This window comes from Tenrec ecaudatus, chromosome 10 (assembly GCF_050624435.1).
Source record: "Tenrec ecaudatus isolate mTenEca1 chromosome 10, mTenEca1.hap1, whole genome shotgun sequence".
NCBI lineage: Eukaryota > Metazoa > Chordata > Mammalia > Afrosoricida > Tenrecidae > Tenrec > Tenrec ecaudatus.
In genome coordinates, this window is record NC_134539.1 from 40,395,662 (window position 1) to 40,416,528 (window position 20,867).

At 37.6% G+C, this 20,867-nt stretch overlaps 1 non-coding gene across 1 annotated transcript; it reads right to left on the reverse strand.

Moving 5' to 3' along the window:
- Positions 1–17,033: 17,033 nt before the first annotated feature.
- LOC142460629 (small nucleolar RNA SNORA48) lies at positions 17,034–17,178 on the reverse strand. Its single transcript, XR_012786801.1, has one exon. It is a non-coding gene; the product is annotated as a small nucleolar RNA SNORA48 (small nucleolar RNA).
- Between the last annotated feature and the right edge of the window lie 3,689 nt (positions 17,179–20,867).

Here is a 20,867-nt window from a genome sequence, read left to right on the forward strand (position 1 = left end):
CTGCCATCAAAAAGTCCATGAAGCACAGTTCTATTCTGATATGTAGGATTTGTCCAGGTGTTGGAACCAAGTTAGTTTTTGGTTTGAGTTCTACAGATTATGGAAGAACTGAGAAGGCAAAAGTAGAAATTGAGAATATTCAGAGATTGGAAACAACAAAAAATGTTCTACAACTTTTTATAATTTTATTGGGGGCTCATACTACTCAACACAATTCATACATACATCCATTGTGTCGAGCACATTTGTACATTTGTTGCCATCATCATTCTCAAAACATTTGCTGCCTTCTTGAGCCCTTGGTATCAGCTCCTCATTTTTCCCTTCCCTCCCCGCCGCACCCCTCATGAACCCTGGAAAATTTAAAAATTATTATTATTTTGTCACGTCTCACACTGTCTGACGTCTCCTTTCACCCACTTTTCTGTTGTCCATCACCCAGGAAGAGGGCTATATGTAGATCCTTGTAATTGGTTTCCCCCTTTCTACCCCACCTTCCCTCCACCCTCCCGGTATTGCCACTCTCACCACTGGTCCTGAAGGGATTATCTATCTTGGGTTCCCTGTGTTTCCAGTTCCTATCTGTACATCCTCTGCTCTAGCCAGATTTATAGGGTAGAATTGGTACCATGATAATGGGGAGGAGGGAGGAAGCATTTAGGAACTATAAGAAAGTTGTATGTTTCATCATTGCTACACTGCACCCTGACTGGCTCATCTCCTCCCTGCGGCCCTTCTGTAAGGGGTATCCAGTTGCCTATAGATGGGCTTTGGGTCCCCACTCTGCCCTCCCCCTCATTCACAGTGATATGATTTTTCTTCTTAAGGGACAAAGGGAAGAGTGAGTGTGTTACTGTAGCCCAGGGATGAGGAACACCCTATTTCAATAGCCTGTTTCTGGAGATTGGAGTCACTGCTGGAAAAAAATGTGTGATGGAGAGATAGAGACTGAAAGATATTTTAGCTTCTACTTTTCCCACGGTTACCTCATCTCCTACTAGTCCCTCTTATATTAACTCCAGACAAGTTAGAAGTAAACTGAAATTGCATCCTGGGAAACCTAATCTGCAGGGATCAGAGCCCTGGCAATACCTAAGAGAGCAGAAAGGAGGGATGAGGGATGAAGGAAGAGATTCGAGAGTAGTCTCTATAGCAACACAAAATGAGGGGGTTTTTAAAAAGCTTTTCTCCCTTTTCTTTCTTTATCTTAAAAAAATGGGAATGGAAAAAAAAAACCCTAAGGAAATACATTTTGAATAACCTGAATGGTGCCAAAGAGAAACATGTGTGCTGATGTAATCATAATTAAAACTGAAGTATGTATGCTAGGGCATCCCTACGATTAGGGGATCCTTCATTGATTGCTTATATAAAGAATGCAAGCCCATTTATTTACTCTTATACTCTGATGTGGCCTCATTGTGTTTAATTTAACCATACAGTTCAAAAACTCAATTTACAAATTTACCAGTTTATGTAGGTGTACCTCCAATGTATATGTTTAAAGTGGGAGTTTCATGGAAATAGTTGTTAAGGTGGGTTGACATCTTTGTAAAAATTAACAAAAGATTGAACAATCGTGCCATAATCTGCTTGTATCATTTTCCCATTTCTGTATTTTAGGGACATCTAACGATGATAGCTATATATAGAAGAAAATCTTGGAGTAACAATAATGTTAAAGATTGCTTATTTTTAAGTTGTTGATTATGAGAGATAGGTATATGTATTGCTATATATATTAATTCTTGGTGTAACATTACCATTAGCATTTTAAGTCAAAAGTAAAGTTGAATATGCCAATTTTAGGCAATAATAATTTCCTAGGATGTATTCTAATAACTACCCAGTACACAGATGATTGACTTCACAAAATAATCATTAAGACATAATCTGTCTCTGTGCATTTATCAAGCTTTTCCCTCCATGATCTATCAGAACTGTGACAGACTCTGTGCCCATCTGTCATAATCAATTGAATCTTTTCAGCTGACAGACTAGAGCACATGGGGGAATTTCTAGATAATATGATAGCTAGCATTCCCGTCTGTCAGTAAAATTGCAAGGTAGATTGGGTAAGGATTCATTTTACCTAGGACATGTTAGTGCATTTTGATTCCTCCAAGCTAGAAATGGAATTTTCTGCCCTTACTCACTATTCTGCCATGTTAAGGAATTTTCACTTTTTTTCTCTAAATCTTATGATGTATTTGTGTTAGTTCTAGTGTAGCAACATTTCTTTATGGATGCAACTTGTCCCATTTCTTCATTTCTAACTTCAAGGTCCAGGACTAATTTTAATTTTCTCAAGTAATTATAAAAAAATAACAACAACACATGGAAAGGTGCTAGGAAATATACGTCTTAACAATACTCCCCAAATATTCATACACTCATGTTTCCTACCTTCAAATATTTTGCTTCACTCTGTGAAATTTCATCCACAACTATCACTAATTTTTTAAGTCCAATCTGTGAATCCCATATATGTTTTAACATTCATCAGTTCCTGCCAGAAGACAATGATAGCTAAAAACACACCTTGGTAATTTCAATACCTCAATGGAAAGAGAGCATCAACTTGGCTTAGCTAAATGCATAGCATAGTGACTTCAGGAGTATTCCAGGAGTTGTCCCTCCTAAGATAATTTGATGATGCTTTAAAGTATAAAATATTAATAATCTATTAAAGTAATTTAATTTTGTAAATGTAGAAATAATTGTCCTTTGACACACAGTCTGATTTATTTGGTATACTTCAATTTGTCCTATAATGGTGAGATCTGGCCTTCCTTGTTAGGGGTCACTGAGTCTATTCTCACTCATCGTGACCCTATGTGCATAACAGAATGAAATATTACCTGGGCCTGGGCCCTCCTGATAACTGTACTTATGTTTGAGCCCATTCTGGCAACCACTGTGTCAATACTTCATCAACAGACATCTTCTTATTTGCTTATCATCCAGCCTGATGTACTTTTCCAGGGACTGGTATCTCCTGAATTATGTCTGAAGTACATGAGACAAATGTCGCCATTCTCTTTTCTAATAAGAATTTTCCCCTATATTTCCTCTTAGATCTATTTGTTTTTATAGTAGTCTGTGGTGATTTAATATTTTTTACCAACATTATAATTCAAAGTGCTTAAATTCTTCTCAAGTCTTTCTTATTAACTGTCCAGACTTCAAAAGCACAGGGCGTGATTGAAAATACCATGGTTTGGATTCGATGCACCTTAGTCTTCAAATTGACCTCTTTATTCTTTAACACTTTAAAGAAATTGTGTGCAGCAGATTTTCCCAGTGTAATATGTCACTGATTTCTCCACTGCTGCTTCAATGACTGTTGACTCTGAATCAAAGTCAAATGAAATCCTTGACAACTTCAACCTTCTCTGTAGTTTTCTCAGTGCTGCCCGTTGTCTCAGTTGTGAGGATTTTACTCTTCTTTGCAAATAGCTGTCTGATTGAAAATGGCTAGTTCACCTCATTAATGCCTAGAGTATCAATGTGTTTATTTTTTGATGACTTCAAATATTCCTTGGCTCGTTCCTCATAATTATTATTAGTGGAGGTCTGTAGCTGTTTCTTCTCATTTTGAGTTGTACCCCAGCAGAAAGCGAAAGTTTCAAAATGCTTCCTTCATCCCTCGCCCCACGACTGAGGAGGCCCCTCTGCTCCCGTGGTGTTTTGAATACCTTCCAACTTGCGAGCTCATTTTGGGCACTAAATCAAACTGTGCTGCTGATGGTGATAAGGCTTTCCATGTCTCATCCTTCAAAATTAGACCCTCTCTTCCTTCTTCCTCGTCTGTTCATAGTCTAGAAGCTCCTCTGATACCATGGGTGACCCAGTTAGTATATGTACTATGTATATGTACATAGTATATGCACAGCAATAGGAAAGCCACCAGAGTATGAGAAACAGATGAATTGGGACTTTGTCTTTGGTTCAGACAAATGTTCATGTAAAAACGAATTCATGCAGCATTCAGGCCAGATTATTGTTTGATTTCGTATTACTGCTCATCTTTAGCAGATGCTAAAGAATTTGTCCAACTTGAAAAACACAACTCCAGATTTCAAATCCACCTTCTGTATTGCTTGACCTGAAGCATGAAGGTTCCAAGTATATTTGGATTTATGCATACATTACATAGATGTTCTTCAAGTTGTCTAAAGCGCCCACAGTTATTTCTGAATATTGTAGTGTCAATAATAATAAACATCCGTACCTCAGAAATGCAGCCTCACAGATTGCTTGCCCACACAGAGATGATGTACATTCATTCTAGAAATTCATGTCATTCAATGGATAAACTAGGTATTCTGTTATATTTGTATAGCAAACTTTGCATAATTGTTCACATTCATTTCTGGACTCTTAATCTTTTTCTTTTCTGTAAGCATCAACTTATCACACAAGCATCACATTGATTTAAATATGGTGATTGGAACATTTTAATGTCTAGCAATACTGCCATATACATCATTCTTAAGTCATCTTTTTCACTGGTGGTTTTGTAATCACATGAAATTTGAGATTTTCTCAAACCCATTTTATTAAATTTTACAGTACTAAAAAATTGAAGTATACTTTGCATTTAATTTATAACAAATTTAAATATAGATACTAATATTGATAGAATGGCATTTTTACTGTTTAAACCTATCCCAAAATTAAACTTATTTCCTAAGAAATACTGAAGAAAAGCGTGGAAAGGGGATGTCCAGGGGCAGCTCAAGATGACAAGCTTAAGTATTATAATGAAATGTGTAATGTGTTAAAGACGCGAGTTAGAAAAGCAAAACTGAAGAACAGGCTTAACTTTTTGTACACTGAAGAAATAAACTAGTCAAGCCTGAGTTACATACAGCATTGAAGGATTCTGTGGTATAAACTTTTAATTATGCAAGGAATATTAAGAGAAAAGGGGGAAAATACAGAGTGACTACACTAACAAAGTATAATTTATCAAAACATCATATGGTTTGACCTCAATATTCATCTTTGCAGGAGAGAGATAAGGCAATCTGCTTCTATAAATATCTTAGCTATGGAATCACAATGCAGTTCTACTCTGTTGTGTAGGACAGCTGTGAGTCTGAAATAATACAATGGCAGTGAGGTTGTTGGTTTGTTGTTTGGGTTTTCTGGCTTTGTTTTTGTTCTTGGTTTTTGGCAAACAAAACCCCAAATCAAACTCACTGCCTTTGAGTCAATGCTGACTTATAGGACCTCCTGTGTGTTTCCAAGACTGTAACTGTGTAACGAGTAGAAAGCCTACTCTTTCCCTGCAGAGCTGCTGCTGGTTCCAAACAGCCAACCGTGTGGATTGCAGCCTAATGCGCAATCACTTTTACCACCATAAAACAGTGTTTGTAATAAACGGTGCTGAAACAACCATTCAAAATCTTCAGGAAAACAACACTAGGGGTAGAGTTTATATATTTCAAAAATTAATCCAAAATGGATCATAGATAATGCACAATACTCAACTTCTAGAAAATAGCATGGGGAAAATCTAGATGATGATGGGACTGTTTTAAAATACATTTATAAACATTTAAAATACATTTATAAAATACATTTTAAAAACATTATAATTATGGTCCATAGGAAAATGAATTGATAGGTTAGAATTTGTTACAATTAAAAACCTCTGCTATGCAAATGTACCATTAAGAAAATAAGAAGGCAAGCCATTGTCAGCTAAACTTTTTTTTCCAAAATACATATCTGACAAGTTTCATTTCCAAAAATTCAAAAACCATCAAAACAATCAGAAAAAAACAAACTCAATTACTAAAACAAGGAAATATTTGAATAGACACCTCATCAAAAATGATAAAGAGATGGCAAATAAACATATTAAAAGACACCCACCATCATGTCACTAGGGAATTATAAGGTAAAACACTGAGATCCTTCTACACAACTATTGGAGTGACTAAAACCCAAAGCACTGTGTTGGATACAAAAGGGTTTTTCCCCAGGTTGTCTCCCCCAAATATAGGCCAAACCTAAGGTGCTGCATGCGGTTCATGGTAAATCACTGTACACTTGGAAGTCCATGTCAGCTGAGGGCATTCAGCCATTTAAAGCAATCAGCCACTATAATCTGTCCCATCTTAAGTAGGGCCCACTCCCTTCTGATAAAGATAGTGGATTGTCTCCGAGAAGGAAAGCCCAGAGACAAGGTCAAGCCAACTCAAGGAGGACCAAGTTTAGGCTGCCATCTTGATCTAGGGTCCACCCATCTTGTTACATGTGTATCCTTCTGATTGCATGTATACCCCTAGCGTGTCCCCCTCTGATTGATGTATGCCAATTGTACAATCCCTCCCTGTTAAGATGTAGTCAGGGGGGCTTGCACAGCCCCCAAAGTGTACATATGCTGTGATTGGAAATACACTCTCTCCTACTCCTCAGGTTCTCTGTGCAGGCCTGGCTGCTGAGATGAGCATGCTACCATAAAATGTATCTGACTCCTTTATTTTAGCCTCTCTTCTGTCCCTTCTATCTTCCATGACTTTACTATGATCTTTGTATATTATCACTGAACAACTGTGCCTACAGACCTTTAGGTTGTTTGAGGCTGGTCTGCATCACTGGTTGACACCAAATATTGTAGATCATGTGACATAACAAGACCTTTCATTCATACTGTTTGGTCTGGGTCCAGGTTATGCATCTGCCTCCTTCTGTTCTCCCAAAAGATAGCGTGCTGGACTGTGTGGACTTCCATCCACCACTACCCTGCCCCCTCTCAAGGCCAGAGCTGGACTATGCAGTCCCTGCCTCCAGCATTCCAAGCAGCTTATTTCTCTGGGCAGGTCTGTACAGCCTCTTCCCTAAGTGTTCCAGAATGATTTACTCACAGAACACATCCTGACTCAGACCCTGAAGCTGCAGCACCAGAAGACCTTCCTTCCCCTTATCAGCACATATGTCCTTGGCTCAAACCCTACATATTTCCCACTACCTCACTGCCAGGAGCAATTTCCCTGACCTAACCCATTGGGTCTCAGAATCCTCCTGGGGGCTCAAGATGCCCCCGGGTCTTTCTCTGCTCTCCCTTCCCTCCCGGGGGTTCTTTCCCTGCCTCAATAAAATCCTTCTCAATGGAATATTCCTGGGTAAATTCTGTGTCCGTTCTGTGCCTCCATCTCCATCCTCTCACACACATTTCTAGGAGGAGTGCTAAATGGGACATCTACTTTGGAAGAGAGCCAGTGTTTTTTATTACAATGCTAGATATAGGCTTCTCATACAAGCCAGCAATCACACTGCTGGTTAAAAGTTATGCCCTCACAAACATCTGAACACAAATGTTTAGAACACCTGTTTGTGCCAAAAACGAATGCACTTAAAGTAAGAAATCAAGGTCTGTTCAATAAGGAATGGATACACAAACTATAAATGCAATATCCATATAATGAATTATTACTTATAACAGGAAATGTGATGGACAGACTTGAAAAGTCGCAGAGAAACCTTAAATGTGAATTATCAAGTGAATGAAACCTGTCTGAAAAAGAGCTATGCAAAGTTTAGTTAAGACTATATGAGCTTTGGGAAAAGGGAAAACATTGAGGTAGTGAAAACCTAAGTTGCTGTCAGTGATCAAGAATGGAAAAAAAGGAGGAATGAATATATGAAGCAAATAGCTTCTTTACGATAGTGAAATTATTCTATGTGGTGTTGTGATAGTGGATATATGACTCTGTACTTATCAAAACTCATAGCACTCTACAACAGAGTGAGCAGTAAACTATAGGCTCTGGTAAATTGTAATGCATCAATAATGGTGTGTGTGTATTAGCAAACATACTAGACCGATGCAAGGTGTTAATGATAGGGGAAAGAATGTACAGAGGCAAATATATATATCGAACTATTCATTCTGAACATTTCTCTGTACACTAAAATAAAGTGTATTTAAAAATACTCTAAAAATAAAGTGTATTTAAAAAATAACGGTGACAATAATAAAATTGTGGTACATCAGCACATATAATGAATTTTTATACATTTGGAAAATTATCCATATGCCAGACTAAATTTCTGCATCTGGATCAGACAGATTTTGGACACAGCTAATTTACCACAAACCACTGTGATTCTCTAAATCACATACTCAAAAAAACTGATCAGGAAAAGTAGAATTTATGAAGCAGTTGGGAGTTAATAATGATCTGTTTAAAACATTTCAATGGAGTTAAAAATATAAGCAAATAATAACTTCTTAAATAATATTATGCATTTAAATTGTATGCCAACATATTTTTAGCAAGAATTAGTTTGAGGGATAATTTGTAATTCATACTAATGCATTACGTTTAAAATACATTGTCAGAAGAGATTCTATATTATTTTACACTTATATCTCTAGTAGAAATAAATTGACCACAAACAGTATTAGCAAATTACTTGGAAGTAGTTCTGATAAATTTCATCAGAAGATGAAGTTCATAATATTAGAATTTGTTTTCCATTTGGCGATAAAAATTTTATTTTATGTGATCACAAAACAAAAAGAACTATAACATCATTATCCATTGTTGTAGCTTATTGTATTTTCTTTAGTCTTGAATGCTTAGCCAATTCTTTTGCACTTCTATTTATTTATTTTTTGTTTGTTTATTGCTTATTTATTTATATTTTATTTCCATAGATTCTAACATAATTTGATGAGCAGATGTACTGTTTTGATGAACACTCTCCAATTACCCTTTCTAAAATTCAAGGAGAAAATTGAAAACGTGCCTTTAATACTAATATGCAAATACATAGCTTTAACATACATTAACATTCACATTGTGTGGATCCTGATTGCATTGCAGTTATGAGTTGGGTTGCTAACTACAGGGTCAGCAGTTCAAAACCACAAACTGCCCTGAGGGAGGAAGATAGGGCTTTCTACTTTGTAAAGAGTCACAGGGGTAAGTCTACAGGATGGATTATATGTTAAAGATAATAAAAATAAATACATCAGCTAAACACATTTTAGTGTGTAATATCTATTACTGAGAACTTTGGCAACAAAATTATATTATGGTGCCCCAAAGGTTTTTTTTTTTAATTTAAGTTTATTTATGGGTCAATAAATTGGAAGCTTGGAAGTTTCACATGCAACCTTTAGTTATTGTTTCAGTAATATTTTAATCCATGTAAAAGAAAAGCAAATCCATATTTATTGTTGTTAAGTATGATGGCGTTAGATACAACTCATAACAACTCTCTCCTATAGCATCCTTACAGTTGTTTAAAGACCTTTATTGTAGCTACCTTGCCAATCCATTTCCTCTGTTTTACCAAGCATGATGGCCGTCTCTAGACTCAGGTTTTTTGTTTGGTCTAATAGCACCAAACAATAAAGATAATAATCATTATATTTAAAATAGCAGTATTTAGAAACTGTCTGGCTCTTTCTTTCAATACTAACTTGCCAATCACTATTTATTTTTTTTCATTTCAATGTTCAATTTGTACTTAATGCAATCAGTCACCTTACTCTATGGACCTCTTTTTCATCATATTTTTAAGCTAACTATGTATGTTTTATTATTTGATTTTTTATTATTTTGGCTTATTGGGAGAAAGATAGATAGAGGTTTGTACTCTTATAAACAGCTACAGTGTTGGAAACTCAGAGGGGTATGTCAGCCCTGTCTTCTAAGGTTGCTATGAGACAACATCAACCATATTGTGTACCATCTCACTGTCAGATATATGTGCCCTTGCTTGGACCATGGTTTGTAGTGCTTTGGTAGTTATATGAGTTAGTTTATTGTGCCAACTTGGCTGATAAACACACGTGGGGTTAATTGGAAGGTGAGGGATAAATGGCTCTGAGGGCCTCGCCTTTCTAGTTCTTGGGTCTCTTGCTTTGTGATGGTCTGACCAGGGTGCAGCTGCCTTAGCCAGTTTCCGGCTTCAGCTTGCAAGGCTGACTTCCTGCAAGACATCCCCAAGGAGATGCCACACGGACCTACCCCGATGCAGCCCTGGGTGCTGGAGCAGCTGTGTGGAGACCCCTGCCAGCGCTGAGATGTTTCCACATTCACTGACTCGGCTTTCCTCCTGCAGTCGGTATCATTGCATCTGTTTCGTGAGATGGAGGAGGAGTTTGTGGATTGGTGTTGGACATGTGAGTTCATGTTGGACTTGTGGGCTTGAGCATCTCTGGGTTGGGATATTTTCTTGATGCGCACTTAACCTTTATATAAAAGTCTTATACATGAGATTTGTTTCTCTAAAGTACCCAGACTAACATATTACATAAGGATGTGATTTGCCAGTTATGTGATGGTGTAGTCATTTACCATGATGAGCTCTGACCCTTACTCAAGTCATAGCCCTGATCTGATGTAATGCAATATTTCTCTGGTGTGGTTTGTATCATTATTTATCTTATAATAGATAAAGGGAGGGAGAAGTGAGCGAGAAACAGGGACCTCTAAGTACCAAAACAATAAGTTCTAGGAGCAGAAAGTGTCCTTTGGATCCATGGTCCTGAGTTGAGAAACTCCTTCAATAAAAAGAAAATTGATGTCAAGATGCCTGGATATCTCCAAGGACCAGCAAACCCAAACCCAACCCTATAGCATCAAGTTGCTTCCAACTCATAAAACCCCGTGGAAGGTTTCTGAGACTAAATCTACAGGAGCAGTCTCATTTTCCTCTCATGGAGTAGCTAGTGATTTGATATCATGACCTTTTGCTTAGCAGCTCAATGTCTAACCCACAGCACCTGTAGGGCATCTAAGAAATGCTGGACAACAAGTAGTGAAAATGAGCCATGTGCCTCCCCTGAGAACCACACAAACAAAGGCTTTCACTGGAGACTTCCCCTAAAACGCATGCCTTGGATTTTGTTATCTAAACACCGAAACTGTGAGAAAATGAATTTATGTTTGATAAACCATCCACTTGTGGTATTTCTATTAACTAAGACAAGTGCTTTCCCAATTTTTATTATTCATTTTTTCAAACTGATCAGAGTACCCCTGGTATATTATACATCTTTCAATGAATTATATGACCCTTAGAAAAAGAGTCCTGATTAAATTCTTTAATTAAAAGATGGTAGCTATTTTGTAGTTGTTGTAAGATATGTAGATGGCTTAGCGTCTACTTCAACTCATAACAACCTGTTGATCAACAGAACAAAACACTGCCTGCTTGAACCATCGTCATGACTGCTGCTTGTATGTTTGAATCCTTTGTTGAAATCACTGTGTCCATCCATTTGGTTCAAGGTCTTCCTCTTTTTCAATGACCTCTGTTTTACTAAGTATGATATCTTTTTCCATAAACTGGTAGTCTCACTATCCTCATTTCTAAGTAACATCTATACTTATTTCAAGACTTCTTGAAAGCGTATGGTACCTTCAATATTCTTTCTAACACCATAATTCAAAAGCATGTTTTTTATGCATATTCTTGTTCAGTTTCCAGCTGTCACAGGTCTATGAGTGTATGCAGTTATTGAAAACATCATGGCTACATTTGTAGGCCACTGGACATCGCCTTACAGAAAGGTCTCAGGAGGGGGACCAGCCAGTCAGGGTAGCAATGCAGCAACTATGAAACATACAACTTTCCTCTAGTTCCTAAATGCTTCCTCTTCCCCACTATCATGATCCCAATTCTACTTTACAAAACTGGCTAGAGCAGATGATGTACACTGGTAGAGATAAGAACAGGGAACACAGGGAATCCAGGGCGGATGATCCCTTCAGGACCAGGGGTGTGAGTGGTGATACAGGGAGGGTGAAGGGGGGGTGGATTGGAAAGGCGAAACCTATTACAAGGATCTACATATAGCCTCCACCCTGGGGGACAGACAACAGAAAAGTGGGTGAAGGGAGACATCAGAAAGGGCAACATATGACAAAATAATAATTAATAATTATCAAGGGTTCATGAGGGAGGGGTGAGTGGGAAGGTAGGAGAAAAATGAGGGGCTCATGCCAGTGGCTTAGGTGGAGAGCAAATGTTTTGAGAATGATGAGGGCAATGAATGTACAAATGTGCTTTACACAATTGATGTATGTATGGATTGTGATAAGAGTTGTATGAGCTCCTAATAAAATTATTAAAAAATGAAAACATCATGGCTAGAGTTAAGTATAAACCTTAGTTCTCAATGTAATGCTTTAAATAAGTTCTGTGCAGCAGCTTTACCCAATAGAATACAGCTTTTTGTTCCTCAAATGCTGCTCCCATTAGTGTTGGTTGTAGTTCCTAGTGAAATTAAATCCTACCTAACTTCACTCTCTTCTCTGCTTTCCTGGTGTGGTCTACTTGTCCAGCTGCATGGAGTTAGGAGAATTTTCACCATGAGTTGCCAACCATACTGAAGGCTGCAGTCTGATTTTCATCACCAAGTGCTTCAAGTCTACCTTCATTTCAGTAAGTAAAGCAGTGTCATCTGTATGCTGTGATAAGTTCTTCCTCTTAAATCTAGTTGATTGGTTTATTTACTAGCAGATTAAATAACTATGGTGAAAAGATACAACACTGGTATAAACCTTTCTTGATTTTAAGCTTGTGATATTCCCATATGAGGTAGATAAACACAGGTGGGGTTAATTGAAGGGCGGAGAGATAAATGGCTCAGCAAGCCTCGCCTTTCTTGTCTCTTCCTCTTTCATCGTCAGACCAATGTATGGCTGCCTTGCTTGTTTTGTGCCTCTGTTTGCAAGCTATACTACCTGTGGGACACCTAACCTGTGGCTGTGTCGCTATAATTTGAGGTTCCTTCAAGACCTGCTTTACCACACCATTGAAATTTACATCTCTTGAACTGGGGTCTGTCAGCTGACTGTTGGTGACCTGCCTTGCTGTTTGCTGCCTGTGCCTGGATAGCCTGAATTGCTCTACAGAGCACTACCCGGTGGTTCTCAAGACTTGAAAGACTGCCAGTGTCTCACAACTGTCTCACGAAGTGAGTTGCACTGAGCCATTTGTACTGCTTTATAATTTAATTAACTCTTTATTTCTTATGTTATCTATCTCTCTATCTGTATAAATAGATATAAAATTATCAGCGTTCTGGTTTTGTTTCTCTAAAGAACCCTGTCTAACACACCATACTCTGTTTGAACACCTGCCTGTTGGTCCATGCATATGCCTGCTTGAGCACAAGTTTGTGTTCCTATTCGTCACAATATTACCGATAGTTTGATTCACACAGTTGAATGTCTTTCCTTAGTCCATAAAACACAAGCAAACATCTTTCTGATACTTGTTCTTCTTTCAGTCAAGATCCATTTGATCTCAGCAATGATAGCCTTCATCCCAAGTCTTCCTTAGACATTCACTTTGGTCTTTCCTGTCCTTTAAATGACTGTTTGCTTTCATGTATGGTATTTTTGATGTCATCCCATAATGCATCAAGTCTTCTGCCATCAGTGTTTATCGCTCAAAATTTTTTTGAGCTGTTCTCTAAATGAAGGGGGCTAGGAACAGACTCAAGGTTTTATTTTGGTTCTTGTGGACTTTGTCAATTTTGACCTGCACTAACATATGAGGAATGGATGGGCTGTACCACATTCAGCCCCTGGTTTGTTTGGGTTGATGATACTGTGGTTCTCCATCATCTTTTCCCATACATGTAGCTGATTTAATACCTGTGTGGGGCCAGGTATGGATTCACTGTTTATGTAATTGAAAAAAGTTATTTTCAAAACAGAATTCACTGGTCTTGCAAAATTCTATCATATGATCTCCAGCTCTGTTTGTATCACCAGGGACATATTTTCCAACTGATCATTCCTTTTTGTTTGAACATTTACATTACAAATGCCAGAAATTATCACAGTATATTGATTGTATGTTTGATCAAATTCAGATTGATGATGTTGATAGAATTCTTCAAATTCTTTATCATTCATTTTAGTCGTTGGGGTATGAATTTAATAATGCATTAACTTCACTTCCTTCCAACTGTATAGATATTACTATATAGCAAACCTCAATGTAGTTCAAGATAATCTTGAAATGCTTTCTTATATCACATTTTTATTTGTAATTTAGGTGCAGGTTTACATTTCAGAACACCAACTTCATTTTCAAAATTTGAACATATTCATCAAATCCCTCAATAGTTTATTCTTAGCTCACTACTTGGCTTCTCTTCTCGTTCTCATGGATGACTGTCTTACATTACTTGAATTCTCTTCATTTTTGGATTTGTGGCTCAACATTTCTCAGATGTGTTAAAAACCTAGGCAATCGTCAATTCAAATATTTCCTCTGCTCTCTATTTTCTTTTTTCCTGGAATTACACATACATTAGACCAAGTTGGCTACTTGTTACTCTCAGTTCTCTGTCGAATGTATGGATTAAGAAATATTGTCTGGTTTTAATTAATCTCTATGTTCATTAAAAATATTTTGAGCGGGTGAAATATTCTTTCCATATTTCTACATACATTCTAGGAGGAATTAGAATTAAACTTTTCAAAGTTAATTCTATATATATGCATATGTATTTCATAATCGACACAAGAAGTCTTGTATTACGAGGTAGCAAGTAATAAAATGTAATCATTTGTTCTGGTGAAACAAAGTCTGTCTGATGTAAAAACATAGACATTTTATTTTAGGTAACTAGACGTTTTGAAAACTGGTGAATTTAGGGTTATGAAGTTGCTAATATAGTGCTTCAAGGGACTGTAGAATTACAGAGTTAATAAAGGCAAAAACAAAGTTAGGGTACCTTGGGGTATTCCCTGCCCCAATCATTCTCAAAGCATTTGCACTCCACTTAAGCCCTTTGCATCAGGTTCTCTTTTTTTAACCCTCTCTCTCTCTCATGTGCCCTTGGTAATTTATACATCGTTATTTTGTCATATCTTGCCCTATCCGGAGTCTCCCTCCCCCCGCCCTTCGCTGCCGTCCCTCTCCCAGGGAGGAGGTCACATGTGGATCCTTGTAATCAGTTCCCCCTTTCCAACCCACTCACACTCCACTCTCCCAGCATCTCCCCTCACACCCTTGGTCCTGAAGGTATCATCCACCCTGGAGTCCCTGTGCCTCCAACCCCCATATGCACCAGTGTACAACCTCTGCCCTATCCAGTCCTGCAAGGTAGAATTCGGATCATGGTAGTTGGGGGGAGGAAGCATCCAGGATCTGGGGGAAAGCTGTGTTCTTCATCGGTACTACATCGCACCCTGACTGACCCATCTCCTCTCCTAAACCCCTCTATGAGGGGATCTCCATTGGCCGACACTTGGGCCTTGGGTCTCCACTCTGTACTTCCCCCTTCATTCAATATGGTGTGTATATTATATACAATATGGTGTGTATATATACACACACACACACACATACACACACACACATATACATACACACACATATATCTTTTTTTAATTTTATTTTGCATGATGCCTTATACCTGGTTCCTTTGGCACCTCGTGATCGCACAGGCTGGTGTGCTTCTTCCATGTGGGCTTTTTTGCTTCTGAGCTAGATGGCCGCTTGTTCACCTTCAAGCCTTTAAGACCCCAGACACTATCTCTTTTGATAGCCGGGCACCATTAGCTTTCTTCACCACATTTACTTGTTCACCAACTTTAATTGCAAGTTTTAAAACAAGTTATAATGACATTTAAATAAGCAAGGATAAGTGTATAGCATGCATAGCCCTTGTGGTACAGTGGCTGAAGTGTTAGGCTGTTAACTCTCAGGCTGGTGGTTCAGGTTCAGTGGGAGAAAGATGCTGCACTCTGCTTCCTTAAGCAGACCCAGTGAGACCGTAGTACTCTGTCTACAGAGTCACCATGATTCAGAATCTACTCAACAGCTGTATATTCTCGTTGGGTTAGGTTAAGGATATACCTTAATCACACCCAAATTTAGCCAGGAGAAAAAAAAGACCCACATATTTAACGGCAATACAAGCTGAATAAGCTCTTTTTAATACCAGCCATTTCTGAGCACAATTTGAGATAAAATCATATTTTTTGTATAGAAACCATTTGTTGCTAGGCCAAAGGTTCAATTGAACTTTTCACAAAGGGTCCACGCTGCACATTATGACAAGCTGTTTTTAACAACCCAAAACGGGGTTAAAGGGCAAGGAGAGATTTGGCCTCGATTTTAGTCATACCTAGAGAATTAGTTTTCAGACTGATTTTCACATTTTATAGAATAATTTATTCTTTTTTTATATTTCTCCTCAATGGAAGCACATTGTATAAATTGTGTCTTTATTATTGTTTATACATTTCTGAAACTGTCCAATTTTTTTTTTGCCTATGTAAAGTGCTGGTACCTGGCATTCCGTCTGAACATTTTTGTGGAAATTTTTATCTCACTTTAGAATCTTTTCAATTCCCAATAGTGTCTTTCCAATGATCCATGCATTTATGAGGTCTATATCTTATGGCATTTACATAATCGTGAAAAATTAATGTCACAAGCATCAAATATCATACACTATCAAAATTTACAAGATTTTTTCATTATAAATCTTTTCAAATTAATAAAATAGAGCCAAAATACCATTAGAAAACATTCGTTGATAAATGGTCCAACATTTATTATATATTAAATTTCAAGTCAACTGGTTGCTTATATATATATATATATATATATATATATATATTTTTTTTTTTTTAAAAAGAAAATTCAGCTCTGTTAGTGAATGAAAATCAGGTCCTTCCTAATCATCTGAAATTCTTCCTGTGAAGTCCAGAGATGACTTGACAGAATCCAGAGGTCAGTTATTCCCCAACAACATTTTCTCAACTAAATTTCTGAAGTGCCCTTTGGCCTGAAATAGTCTATTCTACTCAGGACAGCATCCATTCTGAGTTGCTACAACTTAATCTGATACACATTGAATCATATCTTCTTCACTGTGCTTCTGTGAGTATCAGGTCTTAGGGACTCCACAGGATTTTAGAATAAAAAGATTCAGCATTCTTTTACACTGTGTAAAAATGTATATTTAAATTTTAACTTTTATGTATAATAAAATATATCAATTTATATTTTCTTTCTTTTTTTTTTAATGTGACCTAGGCATGAACCAGCTCTGGCCACGACCTAGGCATCAAGCTAGGATGAACAAAGGGCTGCCAGTCTGCTCTGCCCCTGACTGATATAAGAGCACCACCACTAATCAGCAATTTATATTTTCTTATGATAGAAATTCAGTTTTATCTTCATGAAATATTGGTTAGATACAGTGCAGAATGAAAAAAAGAAAATTCCCCCAGAACCTGGCTATTATAGTTGGGGCTTATGTCAACATGGCTGTGCTGGATTCTCAATAGTGTAGCAGAGAATCGTCCCCAACAATGTGATGGAACACAGTGTAAACCTCTGCAGGCTACCTTGTGGAGAAGGGTAGCCTCTTACTGAGTCTGAGCCTGATGATGTCTCCCTGGAGGTGCAGCCCACTTCATATCTGTAAATAGAGCTGTAGAAAACTCTCTCTCTCTCTTCTTTGCTGACCAGGCCTAGATCTTGCATCTGGCTTCCTGTGATTTGGTCCAACACCCCCTCATGTAGCCTGCTGATCCTGGAGTTGTCAGCAGCCTGCTATACTGCCTGCCAATATTGCCTCCTGGCTCGACCTCCTGCTTCCTGCTTTGTGGGTCAGCAGCTGCGTGAGTCAAGAGGGCCTCCAGCTTAGCGTTTGATCTACTGACTTGATTTAGACTGGGCTTTCCCACTTTGGGTCTATGAGGACTACTTTCAGAAATATGCACTTTTATGTTTATATTTTCATATATATATATACCATGATTTTACTTCTACAGAAAACATTCTCCTATTTAGTTGATTTAGGAGAAAGTAAAAATTAGGTGTGGACAGGTGCTCAAGGGACAGTCACGCAGAGCTACCTGTACTTAGATACAGTCTCTAGATTAGGACTTTCAAGAATTCTGAAGATGGACTATTCCACCCTACCTTATAGCCGATGTGGTAGTTACATAATTGGTTGTCAGTCTGAGAGGATTAAGAGTGAAGGGGTGAGTTTACCTATCAATCAGATCGCAGCTCGAGGACCTCATTTGGAGGTACTAAGGAGATAAGCAGCTCAGGACACTCGCCCAGTACCTGTGAGACATTTCTGAGGAGAATCCCTAAGAAGCTACCCTGATGCAGTCAGAGCCTTGGGAGCTGGAGGAGCCACATGAAGGCCCCTGCCAGCAGTGGGATGCTTGGATCCACAAGACTCCCCACTCACTTGCCTATGATCATCCTGCATTCGGCATCACTGCATGTGTTGTGTGAGTCTGAAGAGGAATTTATAGATTTTTAGTGGAAATACAGGCTAATATTGGACTTATGGACTTGATCTGAACTGGGCTCAGATATTTTCTCAATATTCAATTGCTCTTGTATATAAACCTCTTTCTTATATGAATGTCTAAGAATTTGTTTCTCCAGTCTACCCAGACTAACAAAGCAAACAAGTTGAGGGATCAGTTTCTTTTCAGATGACTGAACATGTCCTTAGAACTTAATTGCTAAGGGAATAACAAGCCATCCTGACTTTTTATGTAGGTCTTCTCACTTGTTATATGCATTTATATATTCTTGCTATGTATTTCAAGGATATTTTTAATATATTTTTATTAATATAAATTTCCTTGGTGACACAAAGAGTATGTGCTTGGCTACTAACAAAAATATCTAACAATTTGAATCTACCTAGCAGCACTTGGGGCTGGGGGAGAGTGTGCATATCTGCTTCTATTAGTCCTGAAAAACTTATGGTACAGATCTGCCTTGTATGTAACATATAGTATAGCTATAAACCAGAAACAACTAGGAAGAAACAGGTTTGACATTTGGTTTATTTTAGCTCCAAAACATGAATTTCTATCCATAAAGAATACAGAGATAATCCCACCTTTTGCACACAAACACACTTGTTCATATGCATGCATAAACAAAAGAACCAAAATTCACTGCCTTTGAGTTGAAGCCAATTCAGAGCATCCTCCCTGTAGGTTTCTGCTTATGGAAGTACCCTGTCATTCTCCCTGCAAGAGGTTGGTGATTGCGAACTGCTGACCATGTGGATCACAGGCCAACATGCAATCAACTACACTGTCAAGACTCCGTGTGTGTGTGTGTGTGTGTGCTCTCGTGTGTAAGAATAATTATAGAGATAGAGATTAGATATAGATGTATGAGTAAGTCAATAAGTACTCCTATAAATTCTTACACACTTTCATCAAACATAGTATCAAAATGTGATGTTGTTTCATAACCTATCTTCTACACACTCTTGAAAGTAGTGTTTTAAGATTTCTGATCCTCCCTTCTCTGAAGAATTCTGTACTCTGATTTGCACCACATCAAAATGACCATTTGGCATCCTCAAAAGACTCAAATTGAAATAGTCTTTGGGTTTGAAGGGAGAAAGTTGGGGTTTTCTATTTTGCAAGCAGTTGTCATCTCAGAAACTCAGAGGTGCAGTTCTACATTATCCTATAGTGTCAACATAACTTGGCATCAACTTGATGGCAGTGAGTTGAGGATTTGGGGTTTTAGAGAGAGGTGACAGCGTTCCTAAGGAAATTCTTGTAGGACACCATTTACTGCTCTTGAACAATGAGCAGGTGTATTGTCATGAGTGAAAAAAATAACAATTCCATGGTGTAACTTCTGGGACCTTTTTCTCAACAATATTGTTTTCCATTTTCTTATCATTTTTTTTCCTAATGGCCCCTGTTAGTACACTGTGGCCTTGGGGAAAAAATTCTATCAAGATTATCCCTTGGGATTTCTTAAGAAAAGTTGTTCAATCCTTGGATTCAATTGCCCTGGAAAATTCCCTTAGAAGACCTTGTTTTCATTAGATATATATTTTTTCATTAGATATATTTTTGAGGACAGTTGTGTAATCGCTGAACTGCAAATCAAAGGATTAGAGCAGCAGTTCTCAAGCTGTGGGTCATGAGCACTTTGGGGTCAAACATCCCTTTCACAGGGGTCCCCTGATTCATAACACTAGAAAATGACAGTTATGAAGTATTTATGAAAATAATTTTATGGTTGGTGGGAGGGGGGGTCTCACCACACCATGAAAAGCTGTATTAAAGGATCACAGCCTTAGGAAGGTTGAGAACCACTGGATTAGAGGTTGGACTCGCCAGTCACTACCAAGGAGAAAAATGAGGCTATATTGCTCTCATAAAGATTTATAGCCCAGGAAACCCTATTTAGCGTCACTATGAGTCAGAAGGTAGTGGATGAATAAGAAAAAGATTAAGACAAGGGTATTACTAAAACAACTCAATTGCAGATATTGACAGATTATAGAGACATATTTGCACACATTTTATAGCGAATAAACTTGTGCTTGTACAAATTAAAACCCTAGTAGAAATACTTTTTCCTACCCTCATGTTTACATAGAATGGCTAATGTTCCTCATATTTATGTACATGGAATTTTTATATACTCCATCTACACTTATATTTAAACATTTATCTACATACATGTAGCTATATAACACTTCTTAAAACATGTTAGATGTCTGAATGGATGCTATAGACTGAAAAATATAATGATTAGAAAGTAAAACCATTTTGTTGGCATAGACTATTTTAGGAGAAATTGAAGGCTTAGAAGTATGCATTTTATTAAATAGACACATAAACTAGGCAATCACATCTAGAGTACATTAATCATTTTTATATCCAGGTAATGCAGAAATGTAGGAAAAGTATGAGAACTCAATTCATGTAGTAAAATTAAATTAAGCAGGTAGAATATGTGTTTTACTTTGCATTATTTTTCTTAAAACCCGTAAATGTCACATTCTTAAATGCAAATAGATTACAGGATTGTATAATTTTCTGAACTAAAATAATGCATCT